At 40.1% G+C, this 22,149-nt stretch overlaps 1 long non-coding RNA gene and 1 pseudogene across 5 annotated transcripts; one reads left to right on the forward strand and one right to left on the reverse strand.

Annotated features, from left to right (window-relative positions):
- Positions 1 to 3,528: 3,528 nt before the first annotated feature.
- Positions 3,529 to 4,696, reverse strand: LOC103716577 (PRA1 family protein F2 pseudogene; annotated as a pseudogene). The gene has a single exon (XR_015986980.1). The product of XR_015986980.1 is annotated as a PRA1 family protein F2 pseudogene (transcript).
- A 2,346-nt stretch (positions 4,697 to 7,042) lies between these two features.
- Positions 7,043 to 10,684, forward strand: LOC120111576 (uncharacterized). 4 transcript variants are annotated; one of them, XR_016413143.1, is made up of 5 exons: positions 7,043 to 7,996; positions 8,088 to 8,337; positions 8,436 to 9,370; positions 9,448 to 9,958; positions 10,203 to 10,684. It is a non-coding gene; the product is annotated as an uncharacterized LOC120111576 (long non-coding RNA). The 4 variants fall into 4 exon arrangements; XR_016413141.1 differs by having other exon boundaries at positions 8,436 to 8,770; positions 8,848 to 9,958; XR_016413142.1 differs by having other exon boundaries at positions 8,436 to 8,518; positions 8,637 to 9,958.
- The last annotated feature ends 11,465 nt before the right edge of the window (positions 10,685 to 22,149 follow it).

Here is a 22,149-nt window from a genome sequence, read left to right on the forward strand (position 1 = left end):
GGCCGGCACCAGGGAAGAAGGGCGGCTTAAGCAAAACGACCCTTGTTTCGTTCCAAACAGGGGTCGGCCGCTTAAGCGAGCCTTCTTCCCTGGCGTTGGCCCCCTCACGGCCTCTGCCAGGCTCCGCCGGCGTCCCTCCCTCCCTCCCCCGCTCTCTCTCTCTCTCTCTTTTCCTCTCTCATTCTCCCTCTCTCCTGTCTATTTCGCTGTGTCGGTATGGGTCCGATACCAATTCCTCCGACCTTGAGTAGAACCATAATGAAAGTTGTTAAGAAGAATGCAAGAACCCATGGGATGAACATGCACAATTCATAAAGCAGACTACGTACATCAAGTGGTAAGGCTTGTCATTTTGTCTTATGCTTATATGTTAGCTAATGCTTAAGTTAAATCAGAATTTAGCTTTCAGTACTCAAGAAAGAATCTTCAATGTCACTGGGGTAAAAAAGACCATGCAGCATCTATACACATCCAAATACTTGAGAGAGGAGCCAATCATGTCAGAATTCAAGGTAGCATCTTCGTAGAAACAAAAATTTATGAAGAAACTTGTAAAGAATATGATATAACCTGATCGAGAACAAACAATTTGAAAAATCAAAGCATAATATTCAGTTACCTAGAAGAAAAATGACATGACAGCCAAAGCCTCACAAAGTCACAAGGAGGAGAAAGAACACTAGATACAAAAGATAATTATTGAATGGAGAGAAAAACTAGACCATGTCCATTCAATGAAGAATATAGGTACAGCATACAAGACTATGACATTTCAGAAGTTCAAAATTAGTATTGCTCAATTTGGTCCAAAGCAGGAGAAAGGAGCCAACTATGTTTGTCAGCCAAAGAGCCAAAAATAAGATGCTCAAGAACCATAACTATAATTAAAATGCAATATGAAAAAAGAAAAAAGGTGAGAGTCATCAAAGTTTCATGAGATTGGAAGCTTTTAGCATTATAAACAAATGAATTCAAAATAGGTGCTTCCACTGAATGGTTTCATTAGAACATTACAAAGTTCAGACCAATGCATTGATTGAGTTCCTCAAAACATCAAGGCTACCAACTCATAATTTATGAAACCTAATTGAACGTAATATTGAAGACAAATTTGATATTCATGGAACGAAAGTAGACTCAATATTCATTAGTAATAGAAAAGAAATTCACGGGCAACCTCTTCACAATCTGAAATATAAACCTAGAGATAGATGATACGTTTCAAAGCAAGGTCTGTCGTACCGCCCGTACTGCCCCGTACGGGTGTACTATACCGTACCAGAAGAAAACTAGTACGAAACACGCATTCAAGTTGGTACAAACCTCGTACTATCCGTACTGAAGCGTACCGTCCTATACCAAGGCATAGTGAGGCGTATACCGGTCCGTATCAAGGTACGTATAAGGCGTACTGAAATGAAAATTAAAAAACTGTTAGACAGCTATGTCAGCATAGAGATATACTGTACTGTATCGTACGGAGTTGATAAGGTACCGATATGATACCCGGTACCGAGATTGCATACCTTGTTTCAAAGCCCATCTTCTTTGACATAGCTACTTCAGGAACTGTAGTAAACAACGATTCTTATTCCATCAATATGGCATAAGATTCTTTACCTTGTTTTAAATAAATTAGCTAGGTTTGTTGATTATGTTTATCCCGTCAATACTTAAACATCATATGATAACCTATCAGATAGGTTCTTACTCTGAAATGAATAATTAAACATTTATATGGAGAATCTTGTTAAAGGAGAGAATCAAGATAACATGGCCACCAAAATAAGGGATACCAATGGATTGGAAAGGGGGAAAGGGGGAAACGAAAAGCAAATGAAAAAAATCCTAGAGTGCTTGTGAAAAGAAACAAAAAAATTGGCCGGTGGTTATTGGCTTGTAACATCTGTTAAGCAAATGATGTTGAAACATTAGGTGAAAGCTGTGAACAAGGTCCGCCATACCGGTACCGACCGGTATAGCATACCATGGCTGTGAATTCCACAAGCATTTTTCTTTTAATTTTGTCAATAATGAACAATAAGTAAGGTTAGGGTCTAATTTATTCATGAAAAGTGTAAGGTAAAACGATTAGACAACTATAGAAGATAAAAAATAAAATGACATCATGGGGAAAATCTTTAAAAAGATATCATTACAATAATCAGTCAGAGTAACAAAGAGGATAGGAAAAGAACCTTTAATTGGAATACACTCGAAAAAATTAACAGGGGCTGATTGAGAAAGTGTATATTCTTGAAAAGTGCATAAAAAGTAACTATTTGGAGCAAATACATCCAATTTTTTTAGCAAACAAATTATGAAGGGTCATATAAATATACAATATACCAATAGAACCACCATCCATTTGCTGAAGTCCAACCAATATCTTTTCCATGATCAAATATTCTTGACTCAAAATTGCTCATAAAATAGAAAAGAGAACAATTAGGAAGGGACCTTATTCCATCAAAAAAGAAGATCTTACAAGCCTCAATAAAGAGATGCCCAAGATATTTCCCACCATGACATATTTTCTATGCATCATCATACAAGGTTAGAAAGGAAGTTAGCTGGTCTTCACTTCCCAAAAGGAGACGCAGCCCAGGAGATCTCCAATTCTCTTCTTCAGGTGATCACAGGTGAAGACTTTCCCTGGGATGACAAGCATTATAACTTTTTGATAGAAGTTGTCAAGAAGGATGTGGAATTTGGTGTTGCTGCACATGATCCCCATGGAATGAGCTTCTATGATTTATAAAGCAAAACCCATTTACATGAGCATGGGCTGGTAAGCCTTGTTATATTGGCTTATGCTAAGTTAAAACAGAATTTAGCATTCAGCACTAACAGGAATTTCTTCAATATCATTGGAAAACAAAGACTATGATACTTGTATAGATCCAAAAATTTGCATGAGAACAATCAAGTTAATGTTGAAATTTGAGGTAGTATACTTGTAGAAACAAAAAAATCGGGAAGGAACTTACAAAGAAATTGGTAGCATCTTTTACCATGATGTAGCAATTAAAAAAGCAAATTATATCATTCAATTACCTTGAAAAAGCAATGTGCAACTAAAGCCTTAGAAACTAATTTTAAAAAAAACATCTAGACGGGGATAGTTATAAAAGGAGAGAAAACTATACTATATCTGGTCAACAAAGAACATAAGTAGAATATATGAGTATGGCATTTCGTAATCAATATAAGTATTGATTAAGTTGGGTGAAAGTAGGCATAAGAGACCATCTGCTTATAAAGCTCAGAAACAATAAGATGATCAAGAACTATAGCTATTGTTAAAATGCAAGATAATGAACAGATAAATAAAAGTTTTAAAAGCGAGAGTCACCAAAAAGTTTCATGACAATGAGTGCTTTTATGAACCTAATACATGAATTCAAACTAGATGTGTTCAATGAATGGTTTCATCAAAATATCATAGAATTTCCAAAAGTTCATTAAACCAAGCTATGCATGAAGTTAATCCGAGCATGAATACTTTGAAATTTCATAATTCTCATGTAACCTAATTCAACATGATATTCAAAACAAAAATGCTGATAGTCATGATACAAAATTATAATTGAAACTCATACATAGTGTGGTCTTACCACCATAAGAGCTGTTACTTATTACAAGTAATCCCACCAATGCATTTACAGAGAATCATAAAAAATTAACATCCAATGGAAAGCAGCAATCATAATCTGGAGGAGTAAGCACAAACGTCGGTCTCCTCAAGCCAAGAAATCACATCAATAAGCCATCAGCACTCCACGAACAGAAAGAATGCAGACCAACCAAAATCATTTAATCCAAACCATCAACAGATAACTGACCCGAAATCTCGAAGAAACAACCACTCCTATCCTATTCCCCTCCAATCCTTCAAGACATGGATCGAGAAAACACTAATTCCAGCCCAAGCTAAAGCAATCAATCGCATCACACCACCCGGACGGAGGCCTGCCGCACCGGGCTTCCGGCCACCGAGAGCAATCCACCACTGGCGGCCGCGTGCTCGTCGAGGAACAGATCGTCCGTGGTCCTCAAGACCGCGTGGATCCCGATGATGGCGACCCCGACCATGATTGACGCGAGGACGTTCGACGCGACGTCGGTGACGATGAGGGCGACGACGGTGACCACGGAGAGGGCGATGAGGACGGCGCCGTCGTCGATCGCTCGGCCGAAGAGGACGAGGGGCCCGTTGCGGGAGAAGTAGAGGAAAAGCCAGGCGGCGGAGAGGGCGACGAAAGCGATCAGGGAGGAGGGGTGCCAGATGAGGCTGAGGAAGACAGCAACGAGGACGACGATTGTGTAATTGGCGCGGAAATAAGCGAGGTTGCGGTGAAGACGGGCAGAGGCTTCGCCGGTGGTGGAGGGGCGGGCGAAGGCCCCCGAGTTGAGGAGCTCCTGCCACGGCCGCCGCGCAGCGATCAGGGCCTGGCCCTGCTCCTTGAATCCGGTGATCAGATCGGTGGCGCGGGAGGCGGCGGACGGCGCCGGCGGCGCCTCCGAAGGCGGAGGGGGGACGGCGGTGGGGATGGTGCCGTAGCCGGAGGGCGAGACGGTCTTCATCGCGAGAACCGTAAAAGACGGAGAGGAAAAGAATTATATCTCAAGATCTACGAATAAGGGAAAGACGTTGGCTACGGCTCGGCAGGCCTATCTGATGGGGGGAGTGATTCTGGTTAGGGCTGCAAATGGGTTGGGTCGACCCGTGACCCGACCCGACCCAACCCGCTTAAGACCCGACCCGACCCGCATTTTAGGACCCGCGGGGCCGGGTCGGGTCCTAAATTTGGACCCGTTCTATTTTTCGGGTCGGGTCGGGTCTGTCCAATTTCGACCCGCACCCCGACCCGACCTGACCCAATTTTTTGGATCATTTTTTTAAGACATGCAGCCCATTGGGCCGCAGGCCCGCAGTGCTACAACAGGTCACAGGTGTGCTCTGGCCTCTGTGCTTTGCCCGCAGCCCGCAACGGTCCAACGGATGATATATAAATCATCCGCTGGACCGCTTCACCTGTTGGAACTTGGACGGTCCGTTCCTCCCTTTTTCTCTCCCGTGCGGCGCAGCGGCTGTGCCCTAGCCCTAGATCTCCCGAGTCCCGTGCGGCGGAGGATCATCTGGAGGAGACGAGGACGTCGAGGAGTAGACCACTTCCGTGCTCGGTGCCCTAGATCTCCCGTGCGGCTGTGCCCTAGATCTTGAGCTGCGGCGGAGGATCATTTGGAGAAGAGTAGCCCGCTTCCGTGCTCGGTGCCCTAGATCTTTCGACTTCCGACTCCCCATTCCGCGGATCTCCCTTTTTCCATTCTTCGGCGTCCCAAGGTATGTCCCTCCTCCAGTCCTCCGTATTTTTTTTAGCATAGGCCGGGAGATGGTTCCGGCGAAGGGGGCTTACATTGTAACAGGGCAACGACGCCGGACTTGAGGGAGAGGGAGAGGGAGAGGTGGGGGTCGTCGGGGTCCTCGGGGATAGTCGGAAGATTTGGAGGAGGGGCGTGCCACACTTGGGGAGCATCATTTCGGCCTACTTGTTTTATTTTCTACCAATCTGTGAGATCTAACCTAGTTTGCACAATTTTTTTGAGATTTAATCATAGTTTTCAAGATTTTATATGCACGACATTCTCTCTGCTAAAGTCTTCCTTGATCTGGTTTTGAACAGTGCTGTGGTTTTTGTTTTTTTTTGCATAACTTGTGATATTCTGCAAGAGGTTTTGAACAGTGCTGTGGTCTTCCTCGATCTACTTTCTCTGCTTGGGTCTTGACTGGAGGATCCATACAGTAGGGATTTCTATAGTTGGCTTTGCATGCTGTAATTCTGTAAATTATGAAAAAACATGGATGGTGGAGAATGAAATTCAATGAATACGCTATAAGCCTATGAAATAGGTTAATGTCCGTATGCCTGTATATTAATTAGCTCCTGTATATTAATTAGCTCACAATAAGTTTAGATTGTCCGTATGCCTGTATATTAATTAGCTCCTGCTAGTGTAACTGTGTAACAGTGTAAGTGTGTAACTATTCAATTGAAATCTGTACTCTCAAGTTGAAGTTTCTACTCTAAAGAAGGAATTTATTTATTTATATTTTTGGTGGCAAATTTTTGTCCTTATATAAATTTAAAATATTTGTTACTTATTCAGTTATTTGTCATAGATATACATCGTTATTAAGCCGTTAATTTTTTTGTTTTCATTGTATAAAGTTGCATTTTATGCTCATACATCTATATTTAATGCTTGCATGCAAAATAGGTTAATGTCCGAGATGGATAGCAATGAAAACATGGCTGAAGTTTCAAGTGTACTTCGTTGTAGTGGTTCTCAAGTAATGGAGCCTTCTAATACAGATAGCTCTAAAATGAACAGAAAAAGGAGGTCGGAGATATGGAATCATTATTGTGAGGTAGAAAATCAAAAAGACAAGGCTAGATGCAATTATTGTCATTTTATTTTTTCAGCTGATCCTAAAAATGGGACAAGCCATCTTCACAAACATGCAAATATTTGTAAGGCAAAAAAATATAATGATAAGAAACAGAAAATATTAATAGGCACCGTGACTTCAAAAGATGGTGTTCCATTGAACGAGTTAGTTCCCTATTCATTTGATCAGGAAAGAAGTCGTGAGGACCTTGCAAAGATGGTAATTCTACAAGAGATGCCATTTACAACAGTTGAACATCCAGCATTTCAGACCTTTGTTAGGAACCTTAGACCAGAATTTCATATTGTTTCAAGGACAACATTGTCTTCTGATTGCTTTAAAATTTATGAAAAGGAAATACGAAGACTTGAAGATTTGTTCAAGATGAACTGTGGAAGAATCAGCTTAACATCGGACATGTGGACATCAAATCAAACATTGGGATACATGTGTCTCACTGCACATTATATCACTAATGATTGGAAACTGAAAAAGCATATTATCAATTTTAAGTTGGTTCCTTCACCACATACAGGCTTAGTCATTAGTGATGCTATAGCTAACTGTATTTTATCTTAGAATATTGAGAAAAGGTTGGGTTCAATCACTCTTGATAATTTGTCAGCAAATACAGTTGTAGCAACAGAACTTCAAAAACAATTTAAAAAAGATTTACTTTTGGATGGTAAATTCTTTCATGTGCGTTGCTGTGCACATATTCTTAATTTGATTGTGAAGGATGGGTTGAAGGTAGCGGAGGGTGCTATTCATAGGATCCGCGAGGCTGTTAAATATATAAAATCATCTCAAGGAAGGTTGGAATTATTTATGGGAATTGTGAAACAATTCAAGATGAATGGTAAAAAACGGATATGCTTAGATGTACCTACTCGTTGGAATTCTACATATCTCATGTTAAATGATGCTATACAATTCAAGGATGTATTTATGCGACTTGTGGCCCGGGATCCTAATTTTGAAGGTGCGCCAACTGAGGAAGATTGGTCTCAAGGCATCATTATTTGTGACTTCTTAAAGGTTTTTCATCTTATAACTGAAGTTTTTTCACAAACAAAAAATCCAACTGCAAATTTGTATTTCTATGAGATTTGGAGAATAAATATGCTCTTGATTGAAGAATCTAGGAGTTCAAATGCAGTTGTGATGATGATGGCTTTAAAGATGCAAGAAAAATTTGACAAGTATTGGAAGGAATGCTCTCACATTCTTGCTGTAGGGGTTGTCCTTGATCCAAGACATAAGATGAATCTTATTAGATATTGCTTTCAGACAATCCATGGTAATGATGATCGTGCTTCATTTGAGATCAACAAAGTGCATGATGTTCTTCAAACTTTGTATGATAATTATGCAATTTGATATGGCACAAATGTCTTTCTTAATCAAGTGGATGAGAGGGTGTCTACATCCCATGGTGGAAGAGATGAGAATCGTTTTCTGCATGGCTATAAAGAATTCATCCATGGAGTACAAGTTACCCAACCATCTAAGTCAGAATTAGAGACTTATTTGGAAGAGAAGGTATTTTACGATCTCTAATTTGGATGCTTACATTAAAATATTAGTCAATAATACTAATAAAAATGACATGCCATTTAATTTTTTGGAGCAGATTCATCCATTAGAAGATCAAAATTTTGACATTCTACAGTATTGGAAATTCAATGAATCAAAATATCCAATATTGTCTAGGATGGTACGTGATATCTTGGCAATTCCCATTTCTACTGTTGCATCTGAGTCTGCCTTTAGCACTGCTGGCAGAGTTTTGGATGATTTTCGTAGTAGTCTATCTCCAAATACGGTTGAGGTATTGGTGTGCACACAGGATTGGCTTCGAGACAGCTTGCCTCATCTTGCAGGTTCAATTTCTATAACATTCATAAATTTTATCATGCATCAGTTGTACTAGTGCTTTAAAACTTTGAGATTTTTAATTTCATATTTTCTTCATTTGTAGATGATCCACCTTCTCATACAAAATACAAGATTGAAGATTACGAAACTGTTGTTGATATTAATATCGATGATTAACTTATGCTGGTAAGTAGTAGAGTTCATCTTCATTATTATGCTTACATTTGAATTCTCCGATTTGCATCATTTCATGTGACATGACCACCTACTTGCATCATTGATTCATTATATATGTTGCTATCAGATGTAGGTGCAAGCAAAGAGAAATTTATGATTCCATGTGTTCAAGTTAGAAGGATGTATACATTGCATGACAAACCTGTTTACATAACCAGCAAAGACAGCATAACTTCAAAGCTCCTGCACAAACATAAAAGTGTACTCATTGATGCTTAAACTTTATAATTTTATAGTATAATGATCATAAACTGATGTTGCTTCTTTGCTTTATGCAGGATGGTGGTAATCTATCTTAACTAATGGGACAAGTCATCTTCACTGAATTTTGATGTTGATGTTGATGTTGATGTTAATTGCATGATGTTGATGTTGTGATGCATCCTTTTGGATTGTCATATGGGGTAGAATTTTGCTGTGATGTAGTAAATTGTAATGTTGTGATTCTAAAACTGTGACCCAGGTTGTAATGCTGTTGTTTGGATTGTCCTTTGTCATATGGGGTTGAATTTTATTGTTGATATTAATATCGATGATTAACTTATGCTGGTAAGTAGTAGAGTTCATCTTCATTATTATGCTTACATTTGAATTCTCCGATTTGCATCATTTCATGTGACATGACCACCTACTTGCATCATTGATTCATTATATATGTTGCTATCAGATGTAGGTGCAAGCAAAGAGAAATTTATGATTCCATGTGTTCAAGTTAGAAGGATGTATACATTGCATGACAAACCTGTTTACATAACCAGCAAAGACAGCATAACTTCAAAGCTCCTGCACAAACATAAAAGTGTACTCATTGATGCTTAAACTTTATAATTTTATAGTATAATGATCGTAAACTGATGTTGCTTCTTTGCTTTATGCAGGATGGTGGTAATCTATCTTAACTAATGGGACAAGTCATCTTCACTGAATTTTGATGTTGATGTTGATGTTGATGTTGATGTTAATTGCATGATGTTGATGTTGTGATGCATCCTTTTGGATTGTCATATGGGGTAGAATTTTGCTGTGATGTAGTAAATTGTAATGTTGTGATCCTAAAACTGTGACTCAGGTTGTAATGCTGTTGTTTGGATTGTCCTTTGTCATATGGGGTTGAATTTTACTTTGAAAAATCCTGTGATGCTAATACTGTAACCAGCTTTGATTATAAACTTACATCTTAGTGCATAGGTGGTGGAATTGAAGTGTCTATTGGCCTTTGTCCTGTATGTCTCATGTTTACTAGTGGATATCAATAATTGGAATGGTTTGAGAAAGAAGTTGTTATAATTCTTTAGGTGTTTGATTCCTCCTGACAAGTGTGTTTTTTGTTTCTTCTTTTCTTCATGCAGACGAAGTGAACCAAGAAGGCTGGAATTGTTGGCAAATATGGTAACCAAATTCTTCATAGCTGTTTTCCTTTGCTTGTCTATTTCTACCATTGCAGTAGCTGTTGCCTATTTTCTCCGATTCATTGTCATGTCTTGTGATCGGAGACTTCATAGCTGTTCGGCCATGACTCTGGCAGATTGAGAGAGAAAACCTGACGAAGCAAAATCTTCTTGAGAAATTAAATATATATTTTGTATTTTACTCCCAGTTGTGAAATCTCATGAACTGTCTTTTGACGTAACAGGTCTGACATATATACCAGAGCAGTCCTTGAAGATATATGCAACTTCCAGCATTGCAACAGGGATTTTGTAGTGCATGTAACCCTGCTTTATGCCCCTTCTTGTTTGTCTCAACTTTCTTCGTGGATCAAAACGCTGCCTGCGAGGTTATGTATGATATTGGAAAGATGGAGGTCCATACCATGAGATTGTCGGCACCCAATGGCGCCATCTCTGCCTATTTCAGGACCAATGTGGATTGAAGAATGTTCGGCTTGATTCCACATTCGTAGCTGATGACGTGGCTTATAATTCCAGTGCTGACGACATGGTTCTAATGTCCAAAGCTGTACTTCATCCACTTTACAGTGTCCTATTCAGCTCTCCCATATTTGAGCATGTGACATTTGTATACTGTTCCTATCAGGTGATTGTGATTGTTCTTCCTTGAATCTCAGAAGAAATCCAAGTTTACTGCTTACGTGGATGCCATTTATTTTTTTCATGTCCAGCGTGCTCCCAGATTTTGCATGTATTGGTGGAAACTTCTTTTACCATGACATATATTTGAATTCCTGTGGTTGTGTGCACAGAATGCTTGAATCATGGACTGATGTAATAATCCAATGTGTGCAATATGAGCCTGCCATTGATGGGTCACAAGGTCTTGATCAAAACACTATAGACTTCAAAATTGGATAATGGATGTCATTCAACATACAAAGATAAGTGGTTGTGATAAAAATGGTCATGTTGATGTTGGTGAAGTCTTTATTTTCACGCTTCCAGCCTTTCAGGAGGAATTGTTGAGCTTGCAAAAGGCTTTACCTGATGGTGAATTGGTGAATCGGTGATGGAGTATTGGAGTTGACAAAATATTGAATTAAAAATGCAAATCTGACCCGGACCCGACCCGGACCCGACCAGATCCGGACCCGACCCGACCCGAATGACCCATTGGGGTAGGTATGGACCCGACCCGACCCGATCCGTTTTTCAACCGGGTCGGGTCTGGGTCCAAAATTAGGACCCGAACATGCAACCGGGTCGGATCGGGGTCACCTAGGACCCGACCCAACCCGACCCATTTGCAGCCCTAATTCTGGTAAGTCGGTCTTGTCCTCTATATTATTCCACCTAAGTTTCATTCTATTGTTCTGAAGGTGCTCCCAAGGATCGCGCGACTTTTCCAAAGAAATCCCTCGGTGGGAGCCACAAGGTGCACCTTAAAGAGTCTGTCAGCCAAACCGCTCTAATAGACTGGGAGTGCAGTCTCTTTTGACGAAGAGAGAGTCTTTGATAGTTCGGTATGTGACCAGATTCATCCTAGAGCTCCAAATGCTTTTAGAGTCAGGTGACGATTGCTTGGTATGGTCTGATTCGGGCAGGTCAAACATTGGCTATGGGTCAACACTGCTCCCCCTTGTGGCAGAAAATCGGCAGGTATGTGTCTCTCGTTTTGTCTAATTGCATATGGCTTATGAGCGATGGGCAGAACGTGGACGCAATGGAAGACGCTTGGGTGGACTCGCCACCCTTGGGGCGTTGGCCGACTATGGTCAACATCGGTGCCCTGGGAGGACTACAAGTCTGCGACCTCCTCCTTCCCAGAGGAGCTAGTTGGGATTCTACCTGTGTAGCCCAGCTGGTTGGAGACCAGCTTGCTGAGAGAATCCGATCAGTGCCAGTCCCCGGATCTGCCAACCTTGACGTGAGGGTATGAATCTCTTCTTGCAGATCCTCGGTGAGGGTGGGCGATGTCTACGGCCTCCTCCATAGTGGGCAGCACCCGAAAGTGGATTGTGCGCGGGTTCGGCGCTTTGGTCTGCTTCCTAGTGTAGCTTTATTCCTTTGAAAGATTGCTTGGGGATGGCTCCTAACGAGGTTCATCCTGAGTACAAAGGGGCTAGATATATATCCCCAATGCCTCTTGTGCCTGGTGGCTGTGGACCATGTCTTTTTCCAGTGCCGGTGTGCAAGGATGATTTAAGACTTTGCCATGATCCCATTTGGGGTTCGGTGCGACACGGCGTCATTCCTGCAAGAAGTCAGACAGTGGGTGACCTCCCCACGATCCAGGCAAGCGGCAACTGTGGTGACCTATACAGCACATCAAATCTGGCTATCCAGAAATGCTTGGACGTTCGATGATAGCTACCTCCCTCCAAGGTTCGTTGCCGAAAGTGCCGAGAGCCAGCAGCTAAGATTACTCGGTCACATATGTTTAATGGTACCTTGACTGCTCGGGACATCTGGAGCTCCTCTTTTACTCTTGGAGCATCTTGCCCTGTGTTCTTCACCTGAGAGTCCCCACCTCCGAGATTCCTCAAGGTTAAATTTGACGGATGTGTACTGGATGGCAGCAGCAAGAGAAGAGCGGGCTTCATCATTAGCGGTCCGGACTCTAGGGTGGTTGCCAGATCTTTGATACCTCCGTTCCGAGGGCGGAGTTGTGGACAGCTTGGATCGGCCTAAGGTATGCTTGGCATATGTTGCAAGCCAATACCTTAGTCCGCGAGGGCGACTTGGCTACTATTATTGGTTGGATCCAGCAGAGTATAAGAGGGGTGGGTGGTTACCATCCTCTCTTTAGGGATATTTGGGCGATGGTGAGGGTTGGGATGGCCTTGCAGGCTAAGCATGTATATTGAGAGGCCAACGAGACAACAGATTGAGTAGCCTCCTATGTGGCTAACCATTCTAGGGAGATCTTATGGTTGGGAGAGAGGGGACTACTCGGTGCCCTCCGAGACTTATCATCTTTTGATTTCTTTGGATGTATTCATACTTGCTATGTATAATACATATGTTTCAGCAAAAAAAAAACAAAGAAAAGAAAAAGGAACAGGATAAGGCGAAACACGAGAAATGTAACAACCGAGAATCTCATTTAAATACTCAAGATTTTCTCGACGAATAACTAATATGGGACCAAATATATGTCTGCATCGTTTCTCTATTTAAGCTCCGATATCTTCATCAGGCTAAGGGTTCAAATCCATTCAAATCTAATTACAAGCACCACAATCGGTTTGTGGTCAGCCTCTATGAACTCGTGTTGTAGTGTCTCCTAGCCTACATAGAATATGGGCCAAATTCGCTCTGATACCATTTGTAACAATGTAGGACCTTATCCAAAAAGACTAGCGAGAAGGTATTTTTTTGGTTTCTTGGTTCTATATAAGTACCCAAGATCTTCTCGGCTAATAATCGATGTAGGACCAAACATATGCCCGCACAGTCCTCACATATAAAATACCTAGGACTTTTAGCCTGACAAAGATGTCGAGGCTTAAATGCGAGATGTATGTGAGGATCCATGTAGGCGTGTGTATCAAGAAACCCAAATAATACCTTCCAGCTAGCTATTTTGGGTGAGGACCTGGGTTGTGACAAATGGTATCAACTGACCATGGGCCAATTATAGTGCATGTGATTAGATTTGAATGGATTTTAATTCTTAGCATGACGAGAACGTCAGAGCTTATTCGCTCGGTAGACCACTCATAGAAGCTTCTGGGTTTCTTCCCCTTCCTTTCCGTCAAGGATGGGGAATGTATCTAGGAACGATGCAAAGAAATAATAGGTAGTCACATGCATACATGTGGATTTGTTGGTGTTTATAATGGGGACCGATAATTACAACAAACTTAAATGTTAATAAGAGAGTCAATTACTATGCTACGATGGGTGGCCTTTTGTTTTGATGTTTTAATTAGTGTTTTCTCGGCCCAACCATATATGCTTGAAGAAAAGAACCAAACAAAAAGTCTATGCATTGCACCAATATCCCAATGCTTTTTTTTTTCCTGAAATATAGTTTGGTATGAAACTGGAATGATTGGTCCAACCAGGTTGGTCTTATAGAGGAATTAGGGTGGAGAGATAGAAAAGGAGAAAGAGGACATGAGGACTTCATTGTGTTAAAATTTTGGTATTCTTTTGTGCATGTCATAGCTCTTCCTCTCCGAGAAGACCTACCATGCAGCCAACTTTAGGCTATATCAGTTATTAAGCCGATCTCAGAGGACCACAACCTCGACTACATAACCTTCCACAGGCAGACGAACTGACCTTTCGGAAGCCGACGAGCTAACCTCCCATAGGCCAAAGAGGTAGTCTTCTATTCAAACTCAGACTCTGAAGAATCCCATCTTAGTGGGACAATGACTCCTCCTCTATAAAAGGGGGTTCAATGCATCAAGTATACAGATCAGATTATTCTACCCCATACTCTCTTCTCCCATACTATTATCAAAGATAACCAAAAGTCTCTCATTCCCTCATTGTTATGAATTTCCTTCTCTTTCGCACTCCAAATATTCTCTCTCTGAGTTAAGCAATGGAGGGCTAGTCGAAGTCAATCTAGTGAGTTCTCTAACCTCTTGTTGTCATGTAGATCAACAGAATCGCTCCACATCAACAATTCGGAGATCCATAGAAACAGATTGGAACCGTCTATGGAAAACCAAATGAAAAGCCATACCACCTAAGACAAGAAATCACTCCAACATGTCTCCCATTAGATCCCATCAAGAAGATGAAGACCTGGTTGGGCTAACATTGCAGCCCTACGAGGTTTGGGGTCCAAGAGATCCGTCTACTGTAGCTATCAACCAGGAAGGCAGTTTGACTACTGAAAAGATAAAACTCTGGTTGGAACAACTTTATCGCCTCCAGAGGTTTGGGATCCGGGAGATCTATCTCCCGTAGCTTTAACCAGAGTAGCAGCATAACCATTGTGGCAACCTAACGATGCTGAAATAGGGGGAAAAAGGTCTGATCTGGAAACAAAAACTTCAAACCTCTCAGAGCCTACTCTTAACACCTTGCCTCACTAAGCCAACCTCAAATACAGACATCTCAAAAGAAATAAGATATGAGGAGAAATAAAATTGCTTTCATTAACATATAAAATATTCAATTTTAAAACTAGTTAATGAGCAATCTTAATACTTCTTTTGCCTGAGTTAGAAATAAAGCTCGGACTTAGAAGTATGGGGTATGTTATGTGGCCTAAAATCAACCTGCTTATCATGGGCCGACACGAGGCATGCAGGAAGACCAATTTCAAACAAATTTGAATTCTGGATGAATTAAGAGGAACGGTTACAACTCCACGCGATTAATAAGATCCAGATAAGGAAGGACGGTTAGAGCCCATTCTTTGATTTCCACCTCCAATTGTAACAGAACCATGCCTTCTTCTCTATATAAACAGGGCCAAGAAACCCAAGTACAATATCTCATAGCTCATCTATCAGCTTGTACTATCATTCTACTCTTCTTTCGTGCAGGTCAAAGCTCTTCCTCTCTTGCCTTCTTTCTTTGGTTCTTTCCAGAACTCTCTTTTCTCTCTTTTCCAGATTTAGAAAGCAGAGGAAGCAGAACCCAGCCTTATTTGTTCTTCTCTTTTTCTCGAAGAAATATCCAAGTCCTTCCTCGAGCACCAAGTCGAAGAGCTAACCTCCCATAGGCCGAAGAGCTAACCTCCCATAGGCCGACGAGCTGACCTTCCGTAGGTCGATGAAATAGTCTTTTACTTAGACTCGGACTCTGAAGAATCCCATCTTAGTGGGATAACAACTCTTCTAGAAAAGGGGGTCTAAGGCACCAAGTATGCAAATATGGTTACTCTATCTCATAGTTTTTTCTCCCACACCATTGTTAGAAACATAAGTCTCTCATTCCCTCACTATTGTGAATTTTCATCTCTTTCCCACTCCAAATATTTACTCTCTAACTTGCACTGGTGGCCCCGACTAGAGCCCATCTGATGAGTACTTTGCCCTCTTGTTGTCTTGCAAATCAATGAAAGCACTCCATGTTAGCAATCCAAAAATCACCAGCAGCAGTTGTGCTTAAAGAACCAGCCCTCTCTAATTCAAGTCCGAACTATAGAGGACTTGCACTTTCATTAAACTGGCTGAATATGTTAAAAGACTAATAACCTATTTTGACATACTAATAAAACAAAAAAAAAGTGCCCTAAACTAAAAACTCAATAATTTATCATGTGTTCAAATCTTTCCTTTTTTTATTATTGGTCAACTCCACAAATTATTTATCTTGAGCAAATGCCAATAAGTGGATCTACCTTGACCACTTTGCTTCTTTTTCCTTCTGGGGTTTAATGAAGCTTCATTTTCCAAATTCTTCTTTAAAGAATCCATATTAATTGATTTCATTTCAAGAAACATATAATTATTGATGTCCAACAAGTTTTTAATAATCCTTTGTTTTGTTTAAAAATTATAAGAATCTTTTTAGTATTCTCTTGCATAGGAATTTGAAAAGCCATAAAAGTATTAGTACATATCTTGATAACTAAGTCATTTACAAAAGAAAATATCTATCTTTTTCTTTTTAGGCATTAGCAATGTATGCATATCTAAAAATTGAACAAACCTTCCAATAATTTAGTGTTCAAAAATTTGATCAACATTACCCTCTTTTTTATGTATGATCAATTTTAAAATCAAAATAAATTTCCAAAGTATCAGAATTTTAATTAACAAGTGATGTGCTAAAATTTTTGTGTCGGATTGAGCTGTTGCAATAAATGTATTTAGAGCTACTACCTTGGCTAACATAAGGATCTTGATAACATAACTCAAGATAAAAATTATCTTGTGATATTCTTCTTTCATGCTTATCTACGCTATCTGTGAAATCCATTTTTTCAAGTTCCTTCCTAAGTGCAATATCTAACATATTTTATGCTGCTTTAACAAGTTCATTCTCTGATATTGAAAGATGACATTTATACCTCTATATCTTAAATTGATCCACAAATTCTGTTATCATTTTCTTTGGTTGTTGTCCAATCTTGGCATATCAGCCATGGAAAACATCAAGTTTAGTTTTGAAGAACAATTATTAAAGCTGCTCTCATTTTGGGATGGACTAATGTATCATGTCAAATATTGTCTTTGGTTGTGAATTTAGAAACAAGAATAATTTTAAGAAGAAAAAGAGTACATTTCATTAGCATGTTTGGACTTTATTTCTTTCATTCTCTTTATTACTTCAATAGATAGTTCATTTTAGCTAATAGTTTTTGAAACTCAATTCTGCATCATCTCTCTACCTTATGCCCCTTGTGCCAGAACTCTAGTGCAAGATGTTTTCTCTCTCTATATTCAGGATTTGTTGCACATCATACCTTAGGCTGTGCGAGTTCTTTGCAAGTTGGAGCTTTTCTTCTTTTTGGGGGTTAGGTTCTGAGCTTTACTGTATGGGCTTAGTAGTTTTGAGGGGCATATTCCCAACTAATTTATTAGCTCGTTCTTTTTCTTTTCTCAATTATATTTTATTGTCCTTGATAATATTCTTTTGGAGTCAAGAATTCTTTCTTTCAAGGAAAGTTTTTGAAAGTTTTTTATCTTATTATCTAATAATTTCGCTTTTTTTTTGTTAGAATAGTTGTAACCCGAGCAAATTCTATGTTATATCATAACCATTGAAGAATCAAGATTTTTTTCCTTTCAACTTTTTTTATTTTATTTTCTCATAAAATGATTTGATGCTTTTCTATTTTCAAAAAGTCAATTACCCAGCTATGATCATTGACTTTTTTGCACAAAGAGATTATCCAAGGACCTACGCATGTCAATCCAAGCCTTATCATTGCACCAAGCAACAACCACTCATGGCTCCTCATCTCTCTCTCAAAAGCAAAAGTGTTCGACCAATCAAATACATTCCTCTCCTCAACTGAAACCACTTCAAAGTTAGAAGGGAAAAATAACAAAGTACCACCTCACATTTCACATTAGCCATTGATTGAAAAATCACATCACTTCCCAGCACAACTTGATCAAATCATTTGTGAGCCTAGATGAATTCCTGTTGGAAGTCCATATTACTTTTCGTGCTTATACTGCAATTGTAGTCCTAGTTTATCTTAATTCCTTATTCGAATTCTAATTGAAATTTTTTGTCTTTTAGTGCTAGTACAAATTAAGTTAGCTTCAAACCCAATATATACAAGAGTGTCTTTCAATAGAGTAAGAAACAGAGTATTTTTTTTTACGTATCGGGCAGTGAGACTTCGAGTCAAACTCTTTGTTTCATCTTTTATTTTTTTAAAAATAATTTTTTTTTCTTCCAAATTTTTTCTTCTATTATTTTTGTTTAATTTAATTAATATTTATTTAGGAACTTAGATCGGCAAGTTTGACCTACACCGAGTAGCATGTTGTTCTACAAATTCTACTTTTGCTCACCATTCAAACTCCAATCAAAGGGGAAACCATCCCTTTGCAGTCCCCACCTTGCCTCGACCTCCTCCTCCGCTATTCGTGGGCGGCCAATATAATACGCATCAATATTTTGTTTATATATTATATAGCATTCTCGGTGACCTAGAGACAACCAATACAGCAGATACGGATCTATTATACCTCACAGATATGATTGTGATATATGAGCCTATTTGGTTTCTTTTTTCTTTTTATGTAATTGCCTTGGATATTTATGCATCCCTTTACTTAAGGGAGATTGGTTATTAAACGCACCATATGGTAAAAAAGAATATTAAATAAAAGATTCAATTAATTCATATAATTATTTATTTGTACTGTTGTGGGAATAAGGGGTTCTGAACTTAGTCCCACATCGACTAGATAGCGGAGAGATATGTTCCTTAAATGGAGGGGGACAACCCCTTTCTCTTCAGAGACGTCTTTTGTGAGGCAAAACTGTGAGAGTAGCGTATGACGCGCCAAAGGGGCTAGTACCTACGCGGACCTCCAAGGGTAGCGCACGATGCGCCCAAAGCGGACAATACCTCTGAGGAGAAGCAGTCGTCTCCGCTGTCTGAGCCCGGTGAGGACGAGGTCGAAGGGCGACAGATCCTCCTGTAGCGCTGGACGCGTGGGCCGAAGGCCGATCTCTCATGACCTCATCAATGGTGAGGTCAGAGGGTGGAAAATCCTCTCGTAGCGCTGGACGCGCGGGCCGGAGCCCCACCTCCCTTGACCTCATTAATGGTGAGGTCGGAGGACGGAAAATCCTCCCGTAGCACTGGACGCGCGGGCCGGAGCCCGACCTTACCTTGACCTCAACAAAAAAGAAACAAAGAAGAAGAAAAGGTAGGCCTCCGAGCAAACGTGAGAAGAAAACCTACCGTAGTCCTCGCCGAAAATACTAACGGCCGGAAATGAAGAATCGAGAAAAATCGCCAAAAAAACACCCCAAAGTACCTTGAGGGAAGACCAAACAACAATCACGGGAAGAAGAAAATGAAAGAAGAAGAAGATGAAGACTGTGGCAGCCAAATGAAGGTTTTTAGGGCTGGTTTGGGTTTTATATAGACTCTCCCAATGGATTGGATTGACAAAAGCAAGCTACGCCTCGCGTCCATATTATGCCATGTGTCGGTCTCGAAAATCGGCTCAGCGTATCAACCTAGATCACTGCTTTAAAAACGGAATGGGAGCAGCCGTCTCTTCGAACACTGGAGTCCCATTATGAAGTTGCAGCTCAAAATCACCTCAAAAAAAAAAAAGTTGTCACCTCGTGCTCTCATTAAAAACACCCAAAAGTATCTTTTCCCCTTCTTTTGAAACGACAAAATGATTTGAAGCCGCCTAATCTCATCAGCATGACAAAATTAGCTACTTCCTTCGCCCGAGCTCGAAAATGGCTCGAACTCAGAAGTCGGAGGATAGTGATGGGGGGAAAATAGACCACCCAATACATGTGATTAAAGCATCCGAGTCCAACGACGAGCATAACCTCGGTAAGCACGGCTTCGGCAGGCATGATCTCGGCAAATATGATATCCGCAGGCATGACCTCGGCAGGCATGACCTCGGCAGGCATGGTCTCGGCTGAGCAAAGCCCGATTGACCTCCAGCCAAGGAAGACCTAGTCAGAAGCTGAGACCGACCCCGACTCCACAAACAGTCAAGTCGGTTTGCCTAAAGAAGGTCTCACCAAATTCTCCATATTCAGGATCAAATTTCGCAATCTCTGCCATAATGGCTGTCAATATTTGAATCCATGCAATCTCAACCGATTGCTAGCTAGCCTAAAATTCCGTGCCATCTAAAGAGATTCATTTAACCCAAGATTTGCATAATCACATCTGATTATGAGTAACCGCTACACCTCCTCCTATAAAGAGGGGAGGACTCCGGGGAAAGAGGTATCTTCTCCCCTCGCCAGAAAACATCTCCATTAAAATATCTCAAGATCCCTCTCTGACTTAAGCATCGGCGGGTCTTCGTCGGATTCCCCGGTCCAGGCTTCTTGCAAGTTTGCTGGAGACAACCGTCCGCCACCGTACTGCAACAGAAGCTCCTCCTCCTTGGTTAGCGGTCACCCTCGGGTCTGATTTCTAGCAACATGTACAATATTAGATTAGGTTGGGAAAAAAGATGTTGCTATGGAAGCTGGAAGCTTATTTTTTAAGACCTAACTTCATTTAGTATGCACAATGATTAAACTTTTAGGGTTAATTATAGATATGAAAAGAATCTACTAGGGGGGTGTAAAAAACGGCCAAACTGCAAATCTAATCTAAATCAATATTTTTGGTTCGGTTTATATTGATTTTTTTAAATTGATTTGGTTTCAGTTTGAGAAAATTTTGAACCGAAATTCAGTTTGCTTTCAATTTGAGTTTTCAAAAAATTGATTCATTCGATCTGACCTAACCCAACCCAACCTACGTGTGTGTGTGTGTGTATTCAAACTGAATCAGCACAACCCGGCCTAATATGTCTATATATATGAATTTCAATTTTTTTATATATATAATAGATTATCAATTCGATAAACTGTCTCGAAATGAACTAATTTTTTTGAATTAGTTTCAAGTGGTTTTTGTAGATGACCAGTTTAATTTTCATTTGGGAAACACGTTTAAATCAATTGAGTTTTCGATTTAGCTCCAAATCGATTAGATACGACCCCTGCACTCCTTATGATATCTATGAGTAAAAATTTTCTGCCGTTAAATTATGTAGTATGGTATAATCATGTTATCCAGCACGTGAAAAGATGCCAAATCTTGTTAGATTGATGAATTCTGTCAGAATTATATGAATTTGTATTCTTTTTGTTCCTCTCTTTCCTCCATTGTTGTAGTTCATTTTTAATTTCTTGATGGATTTTGCATAGCTACTATATAATTATAATCAATTAATTATCACTTGTAACCTATATAAGCAATTATCATGGGCATATTACATTTTATTGTCTAATGTATGAAAATATTGATGCTTCTTAGTCTGACGGTAAAGCTGATCATGGGCTAGGTGACCTACCTAGCCCAGTGCAAAATTTAGCGGGCCTGGACACTGAAAATAGGCCTATGAGGCGAGCCCAAAAAATTTGAAAAATAGCCAGACCTGAAGGCCCGATATGTATATATGCACACACGTGCACACACAAATATCATAGAGAGTGATAGGTTAACTAAGGATGTAAATAAGCTGGCTGGCTTTGTGGGCCTAAATTTACTGCATTGTTTGAGCTGTTTATCAGGCCCATCTTTTGAGAAGAATTGGATATCTTCTGTTTGAATTTCAAACTTAAAACAGCTTGGGTCGATGGGCAGGCCTGGAACTGGCTCTGCAAAAATTGGATTGGACCTGGACAAAAATTTAAAACTGATGGTTAGGCCAGGCCGGGCTAGGCCGAACTTGGGCATAGCCATCAGATCTAGCTTCTGCCACAGACCCCGGCCAGGCCCAGGGTTTGCTCACCTCTAATCGATAGGTATAAATCAAAGCTATGAGCCGCTTCACCCCCATCCCCCCTCTATATTTATTCTGTCTTTTATTTTTTAAAAAATCTTATGAGATGTCAGATTCTCACTTTTTTTGATAGACGACGAGTTTTATTAGTTAATTAGCTTATATCGTAAATAAATACGGTGTTGCCCAAGGTGACAAGCCAAGAGGGGGGGGTGAATTGGTTTCTTTTAATTTTAACTATCTTACTTGTGTTAAATGATGA

Source organism: Phoenix dactylifera, chromosome 5, assembly GCF_051530095.1.
Source record: "Phoenix dactylifera cultivar Ajwa chromosome 5, Ajwa_hap1_PhDact_Kaust_v1.1, whole genome shotgun sequence".
Classification (NCBI taxonomy): domain Eukaryota; kingdom Viridiplantae; phylum Streptophyta; class Magnoliopsida; order Arecales; family Arecaceae; genus Phoenix; species Phoenix dactylifera.